The following is an 8,991-nucleotide window of genomic DNA, read 5'->3' as shown; positions in this document are numbered from 1 at the left end:
AGAGATGTTATTGTTTTTTTGGTTTCTTTTTTCTTTGTCTTTCGACTTTTACGATGTCAATAATCAGAAGAGTCACGAGAATAAGTGCTAAGAGAAACAATGCCGCGAGTTGAGTAAGTTGGCTTATGCTAATGGATTCCATGTTATGTGAAGCGGGGAGATGTATGTGAATATCCAGGTGCAGAAGAGGCCAATTTATAAAAAAGTTCAACGTGTTTGTAAGCTGGTTTTAAGTGTGAATGGAGCTAAAATACTTGAAGCTCGGATGGAGCAGGGCAGTATTTAATGGTCGGCATAAAACGAAAAGCTTACGTTAAGTGAGAAATCGGTGCAATTAAGTGGTCGATATGACATGGGGAGCAAATGGCATATGGAATGATGTATGTGGCGGCAGAAGTAAATGCGAAATTAGGTGATGTATCTGACATCGGGCAATCTTGGTGGTAGATTGGGTCCAAGCTATTCTAATAAACAATTGGCTAGACAGGAGATCTATGTCAATATCTAGGTGCAGAAATCTTGAAGATCAGATTGGAGCAGGCCAATATTTAATGATGGGCATAAAACGAAAACCTTACGTTAAGTGAGCGATCAGTGCAATTAGGTGATCGATCTGACATGGGGAGAAAATGGCATATGGAATGATGGATGTGGCGGCAGTAGTAAATGCGAAATTAGGTGGCTGTGGCCAGTGTGCCCACAAGAAGAGCATCTTAACCAGCCAAATTTCTTGAAGATAGCCCCTTTGAGCCTGTTGCGGTAGATTAAATATGCTGCTGTTATAGAAGACAATAGGGCAGTTGCGAGGGGTCCTGGTTTTTCTAAATTGTGGTGCAATGGCTTGCAAAAACCCAACCTCGGTGGAAGAAATGTAGTTCAAAGTCATTGATTTTGATAGAGATATCACAGATGATGACATGCTTAAGTTATGTTTTTCATAAAACATGGAGTACTGCCACATATCAAGAAAAATTTAAGTATCAAAGATGATGAAAAGAAACAAAACAGAGCATAAGAGAAATCATTCAAAACTACACCCACAAAAGAATCTTGGTACTTTCTAGAAAAAGAATGAGTAAAAGTCCACAACTGCGAAATGGAACATTAGATGTGGGCATTAGAAATATATACCTGTACATTCAACCAAAATGCATCGGGTTGATATTGACTTATGTTTTCCTCATAGCAAGCTGTATTGTCATTAATCCATAGAAATCTAGTTAGTTTATAGTTTTAAGAATCTTTATCAACAAAGAAATATATTTAGAAAGAGATACATACTTATTATTATAAAAACATTCTGGCCTTGAAAGACATAAGAAGAATTATAGCCCTACATGGGTAGGGGATTGTACAAATTGATGGAGGTCAAGTAGCAAGAAAGCCATACCTATAGCCTCTGACGCTGTTACAGAGAAATCGGTTAGGATGCCATCGACTGTGAAATTCTTGTTGTCCACGAACTGAAGATATTCCCTTATTGGATCATAGCTATAATTGATTCGAGCAGCAAATGTCTTCACCTTTCATACGTACCTGCTTTGTATATCCTATATCAGTAATTAGGCTTACACGTTATCAAGCTTATAAAAGATATGTGATGATTACTTGATGAAAATAAGCTATATACCTTGCTTAAACCATATGGTATTGACACCAGTTACATATGGATATCATGCTAGTTAACCAAATAAGCTGTAATACTATAAAGAGCAGTACTATCATATTACGTTCCAATTTCTTGTATTTCCATAAGTATCATGGTTGTTACTCCATGGACTACTAAGCTTCTACTATGCTTACTCTACTTACTGGGATAGTAGTGATATAAGATGTATTGTATTTACATAATATACATATACGTGATACCAGGGATAGTTAAGCAGGATGAAATGAGGTATAAGCTGGAGCTTACTGATGATTAGACTAGTATGTGCACTACTATTCCTGTGCAAGGGTAATAAAAGGCATTACTAATATATACCAATCCCGAGGAGCTGTATATGATGGATCATTGAGCTAGACATAGCGAATAAGAGATAGCATAAGACAAGCTACGATACAATAAGGGATAAGCAATGGTACTACTAAGATGAAACCGGACCCTGGATGTGACTGGAAATGCTGAGATTAAACATTAAAGCCAAACAAATAGAGCAGATCTTGTAGCAATACAGAGAGCACCTTAACAGGATTGGGAAAGCTGCAACTACACATTGCAAGAGCACCTGAAGATGGAGATGGGCCTTACAATTGGGAAAAGAAGTGTGTCATGAGAAGAGGCATCGATCTAATGACCCTTCTTACAAAAGTTTGTCAAGCCACTGTGTCAAATTCAACTCAACACAGAAAGCAACCTGAACTGATTCATTCACACGTGAAACTCCTACCAGTCAGTGAGTTTGAATACCCAACAAGTTTGACTTGCCACTACTCATTGACAGTACAACACATGTAATAGAGATTCACAATATGGATAAAGGATAATGTTAATGTTTACAGTTCAACAGCCTAAACGATTTTATAGGGTGACTTAAAATCAGTTTATATTGAGAATTAAATGAAAATTTAATTATATAACCAATGGGATAGTGGTTCAATATGGTGGGAGGTGTGCCTTCTCAAGCTTCCCACCATGGATCCAATCTGCCTACAGGCATGTGCTTTGTGTCAACCCCCATGCATGTAAGGCCATGGAAACTCTTCCACAATCTAACTTGTTGAAGGATCATTCTCAAGCGAAAAATGCAAGTATGTTGTTGCCTCTGAAATTCATCATCACAACAGCAACATGGAGAAAATCCTCATTCAGTACAGATAGAATGGTGCAGCCATTTCTCCTTATCATGAACAATGAATCAAGAACTCCCATATTGTTGTACTTGCATCCTAATTCGTCTCTTGGTCCAATTGACTGTTTTTGTTCATGTGAGGAGATTAATAAAATTTTGATTTCAATTTCAAAGGATTACAACAATCCCTGTACAATAGAGCTTACAAAAATTCTATGATAAAGTGTTAAAAGAAGATTTCTGAAGGAGAGGGCATTGAACTCCAATGACAAGTTGAAGGGAAGGAAACCGGACCCTGGATGTGACTGGAAATGCAAGTATGTTGTTGCCTCTGAAATTCATCATCACAACAGCAACATGGAGAAAATCCTCATTCAATACAGATAGAATGGTGCAGCCATTTCTCCTTATCATGAACAATGAATCAAGAACTCCCATATTGTTGTACTTGCATCCTAATTTGTCTCTTGGTCCAATTGACTGTTTTTGTTCATGTGAGAAGATTAATAAAGTTTTGATTTCAATTTCAAAGGATTACAACAATCCCTGTACAACAGAGCTTACAAAAATTCTATGATAAAGTGTTAAAAGAAGATTTCTGAAGGAGAGGGCATTGAACTCCAATGACAAGTTGAAGGGAAGGAAACCGGACCCTGGATGTGACTGGAAATGCTGAGATTAAACATTAAAGCCAAACAAATAGAGCAGATCTTGTAGCAATACAGAGAGCACCTTCAGATCAGGTTTTGATCATGCAAGTTGAAAGTATGAGTATGGCATGCCCTTAACAGGATTGGGAAAGCTGCAACTACACATTGCAAGAGCACCTGAAGATGGAGATGGGCCTTACAATTGGGAAAAGAAGTGTGTCATGAGAAGAGGCATCGATCTAATGACCCTTCTTACAAAAGTTTGTCAAGCCACTGTGTCAAATTCAACTCAACACAGAAAGCAACCTGAACTGATTCATTCACACGTGAAACTCCTACCAGTCAGTGAGTTTGAATACTCAACAAGTTTGACTTGCCACTACTCATTGACAGTACAACACATGTAATAGACATTCACAATATGGATAAAGGATAATGTTAATGTTTACAGTTCAACAACCTAAACGATTTTATAGGGTGACTTAAAATCAGTTTATATTGAGAATTAAATGAAAATTTAATTATATAACCACTGGGGTAGTGGTTCAATATGGTGGGAGGTGTGCCTTCTCAAGCTTCCCACCATGGATCCAATCTGCCTACAGGCATGTGCTTTGTGTCAACCCCCATGCATGTAAGGCCATGGAAACTCTTCCACAATCTAACTTGTTGAAGGATCATTCTCAAGCGAAAAATGCAAGTATGTTGTTGCCTCTGATATTCATCATCACAACAGAAACATGGAGAAAATCCTCATTCAGTACAGATAGAATGGTGCATCTATTTCTCCTTATCATGAACAATGAATCAAGAACTCCCATATTGTTGTACTTGCATCCTAATTTGTCTCTTGGTCCAATTGACTGTTTTTGTTCATGTGAGGAGATTAATAAAGTTTTGATTTCAATTTCAAAGGATTACAACAATCCCTGTACAACAGAGCTTACAAAAATTCTATGATAAAGTGTTAAAAGAAGATTTCTGAAGGAGAGGGCATTGAACTCCAATGACAAGTTGAAGGGAAGGAAACCGGACCCTGGATGTGACTGGAAATGCTGAGATTAAACATTAAAGCCAAACAAATAGAGCAGATCTTGTAGCAATACAGAGAGCACCTTCAGATCAGGTTTTGATCATGCAAGTTGAAAGTATGAGTATGGCATGCCCTTAACAGGATTGGGAAAGCTGCAACTACACATTGCAAGAGCACCTGAAGATGGAGATGGGCCTTACAATTGGGAAAAGAAGTGTGTCATGAGAAGAGGCATCGATCTAATGACCCTTCTTACAAAAGTTTGTCAAGCCACTGTGTCAAATTCAACTCAACACAGAAAGCAACCTGAACTGATTCATTCACACGTGAAACTCCTACCAGTCAGTGAGTTTGAATACCCAACAAGTTTGACTTGCCACTACTCATTGGCAATTAAAAATTTAAAACTAGCTTCCAGTAAGTTGAACTTGGGAGCAACAAGTTAACTCGCAAGTACTGCTATGTCAAACTATGACATGTGAGTAGTCGCAAATTTTTACACGCGTCAGCAAGTTTGACCCGCAAGTGCAATGGCATTTTTGCCCAAATCTTTGAGAATTCAATCGGACCCATCACTCTCTAAACTCACCAAGTTGTTTTTCAAAAATGAGTATTGTAACTTTGCCAAGGACCCATCAGGTCAGTAGGATCGCCATGATGACATTATAGGCAAGCATGATGAAATAGATGGGTTTAGACCTTAACAATGGAGAAAAGTGGTCCATATTGCCAACAAGACATTGATCTTAGCATAACAGGTATAGCAAAGGGAATTTTGTCTTTTATCTCTTGATTTGGCATCAACAAAACTCAAGTCTCAGATGTGACACAGTGTTTATTAGGCACCTATGTTCTTAATGTGGCTTGGAATGTGCGCACCAGCGGCTCACATACTTCTGACCACCATGGTCTATCTGCTTATAATTTCACTCATAGCAACCACCATGACCCGGGACACTCTCCAACTCACCTCTCCTCAACAGGATCCAATAAGAAGTAAGGAGTAAACAGTAAAGGCCTATCCGTCCAACTATGTATGGCCTCAACAAAGGGAAAAAAGACGATACCCATAAGCATTGGCTCATTAAGAAAAAATTGTGCCTTCAGCTAAGGCATTGATCCTAGAATGGCAGCTAAGACGGACAGGAAACAAATACAGCCTTCCTCCATCAAATTGAAAGCTGAAAACACACCAAAATGGAGCATCACAACAAGGCTTAATAAAAATAGATAAACGGAACATAGATCTCACCACAACAGCTAAGAGCAAAAGGTAGGCAAAGCCTTAATGACAAAACTATTGCACATTGCAGTGGAACTGATTCACCAGCCGGTATTCTAAACAATAATTCTCAAGCAATGATCCATGAGCAATTTTGCAAAAGGGGCCTGTGATCGAAGAAGCCCCAATTAATCTTTAAAATAGCCAAGTGCATCATAATAAAGTTGCTTCTTGATCAGCTTTTGTACAAATGCAATATGCCTAAGAAAATTCAGAAACATAAGCCTAAACGCAATGTCGGGTCATGATTTTCTTGTTTAATTGCTGACCTGCATTAAATCGATATTAATTTTTTATATCAGTCTTTATAAAGTGACCCTCTGGCTCTAACAGTCAGTGAAAAATGGCCTTAATACCAATAAAATTTTCATGTCATCACTATATATTCCCAAGTTCATCAAAAGTGGACCAATCCGGCCTCAGCAAATGCTCATTATCTCAAAGGAATCAACAAATGTGAAAATCGTGCCCTAACATGATCCAGAGTTACATAAAGCAAACAATAACTAAATTTGTGAATAAATGCAAGTTCAATCAACAAATAAATGCAGACAGGTAAAGTCTCCTTTAGTGAACCACATAGAGCCCAAGGGTTAGCTCCATTGGTAGTGCTCTTCTGCTAAGTCCATAGAGGCCTTTGGATCGAATCTCATAGGCTCCTTTGGGGTTGACAGCCACTCCACCTTCCATCTAGAAATTCCAAGGAAGAAGGGGAAGAGCTACAGCAGCGCTGGCCTGGTACCAGCATCCCATTCTTGACTTAAGTGTGCGAGGGTGGGGTAAGATTATGAAAGAAAAAAGTGAACCAAACACAAACAGAAATTCCAAGAAAGAAGGGGAAGAGCTACACCAGCTCTGGCCTGGTACCAACATCCCATTCTCGACGACATAGTATGTGAGAATGGGGTGAGATTATGAAAGAAAAAGGCGAACCAAACAGAACAAAAGTAGGAAGATCCTTTCGTGAATTTTATAATAAGCAGAAGCAAAATGTAGTTGAATACCAAAAAATCTATTGAAATATAATTATTATTTATTTAATGCAGCTCTCAATACAATTATTTTTATTTAAAGCAGCTATGATAGTTAAGCTGTGGGTTCTCAAAGTATGTTTAGCACAAGGATTCATCGTTTTGTATCCCGAGCCCGGATTTCAAAGGAATTTGTCGTTTCGATCATTCTTATGAAATCTTTAACTGAATTGCACAATGCACCGACATTAAGATCAGAGTCGTGAACACGAATATTTTCGATTCTCAAATGGACATGAAAATTTAAAGATTCTTTCCAGTAAAATTAAAAGAATTTTGCCAGAAAAGACACGAATACGAATATTTTCGATTCTCAATCTGACTTGAGAATTTAAAGATTCTTCAGAGTAAAAAAATCGGTTCTCGTACCGAACTGAAATTTTAAAATTCTTTCCAGTAAAATTTAAAATTAAAGTCAAATGGACTGAGAAAGAAAATCTACAGGTGAATTTGTAAAACAGCTTTAAAGGCAATGCAAGGGCATTTTCAAAGCACCGCAAAGTTACGTCCAAACCAGGAATTTAAATCATGCCGCAGTACCGAACTGAAATTTTAAAATTCTTTCCCGTAAAATTTACAATTAAAATCAAATGGACTGAGAAAGAAAATCTACAGGTGAATTTGTACAACAGCTTTAAAGGCAATGCAAGGGCATTTTCAAAGCACCGCAAAGTTACGTCCAAACCAGGAATTTAAATCATGCCGCAGTTCACCTTCTTTTCCATTACGCATACTCCAACTGTGATTCTGGAGGGGGAATCGCCCGCATCCATCCCCATCTTTCGCAATTCCACAGATTCGAAACAGCAACTTGAATCCTCTGTTGTTTCTGCAGCTGGTGCCTTCGGATCTAAAGGCCCTTCCCTGATATTAACAGTATATAACACTATAAAAAGCCAACCCTCGAAAAAATTAAGAGAACCTCAGGGATTTTGTGGAGAAAATTGATGAAACCACACCCGAGAAGCCAACCCTCGGAAAAATTAAGAGAACCTCAGGGATTTTGTGCAGAAAATTGATGAAATCGCGCCTAAACCTGTTATGAGAAAGGACGCAAGGAGTAGCATTATAACGCTCCAACAATGAAAATATATGAAAAAGCGGAAAACAAAATTTTATAACCAATTTAATATATAATATAAAATTAAGTTTCAATTATTTATAATAACAACTTCGCTTACATGCATTTTGACAGATGTTGTCTTGCTTGCTCTTGAGGCTCAACTTGTACTCCAGGGAACCGCCTCCCACTTCCTGAACTTCGAAAATGAGAAGGAAGATGTGTGGCCTTGAAGCCTCAGTACCCGCAACGAAGGTGTCGTCTGCTGCACCAGCCACGCCCATGGAGGCTTAGTATGCGCCCCGAAGGTGTCATCAGCTGCAACTACTGAACCAACCGGATAATCTACTGGTTTTTCAACTGGATCAACGGAGGCCGCTGGTAGAAGGTATGCTTAATCTAGACCTTGAACTGCTCGTCCTGGACTTGGATCTTCCTTTGCCTCTGCTCCTGTCTTTGCTTCTCTCCTACGACTGGCTTTGGCGAAGCTACTTCCGATGCGACTATTGTTGGATATGGGTCTAGATATGGAACTATCCGAAGGTCAGCTATAGGGTATGGGTATTTATCTTAAGCTGCTGGACCTGGAAGGTATCCTGGTCAAGATGGTGGTGCTGCTTTTGGTTCTCGAGATGGAAAGGATGCTTATAGGGTGGTCCTTCAACCGGCTCTATGCCTGGGACTGGATCTTACTCATGAAGGTAAGCATCTCGATCTCGATCTGTATATGCAATAAGCTATGCTCCTACCTACCTTTCCCGTTGCTCCTGCCCTTGTCTCTGTCTATGTTTTTGCTCCTGTAGTCTCTGCCTCTCCTGATGGTGATCATCGAACTAAAGGATCTTATGCTGTGTAAACAAGGTAAACTCCTGCTTCTGGGTCATCAAATGAATCAATGGATCATGGGTCATCAACTGAATCTCGAATAGGAAGGGGTGCCGGGCGAAGTGAGGGCTCTTTAATAGGCTATTGAACGGGGATGCCGGCTTTGCCTTTGCTTAAACCGCTTATTCCGCTGATTATGTAGCTGGATCTTTAGACGGTGCTGCTTCACCGACTGGATCATCGACTGGTTCACGAGCAACTGCAGAGGCTGCTACTGAATCCGCCGGTCATTCACTGGTTTTTTCATGTGCACAACAA

General features: G+C 39.2%; 1 long non-coding RNA gene across 1 annotated transcript; it reads right to left on the bottom strand.

The window, feature by feature from the left end:
* Nucleotides 1-918: 918 nt before the first annotated feature.
* Nucleotides 919-7,629, bottom strand: LOC149162664 (uncharacterized). The gene is made up of 2 exons (XR_016261574.1): nucleotides 7,502-7,629; nucleotides 919-952 (listed from the first exon to the last, which is right to left on the bottom strand). It is a non-coding gene; the product is annotated as an uncharacterized LOC149162664 (long non-coding RNA).
* Between the last annotated feature and the right edge of the window lie 1,362 nt (nucleotides 7,630-8,991).

The sequence above is a fragment of the Pinus tabuliformis genome, chromosome 5_2, assembly GCF_031772625.1.
Source record: "Pinus tabuliformis cultivar Carrire ecotype Pingquan chromosome 5_2, CPIR1, whole genome shotgun sequence".
NCBI lineage: Eukaryota > Viridiplantae > Streptophyta > Pinopsida > Pinales > Pinaceae > Pinus > Pinus tabuliformis.
This window is presented reverse-complemented; position numbering and strand designations above follow the sequence as displayed.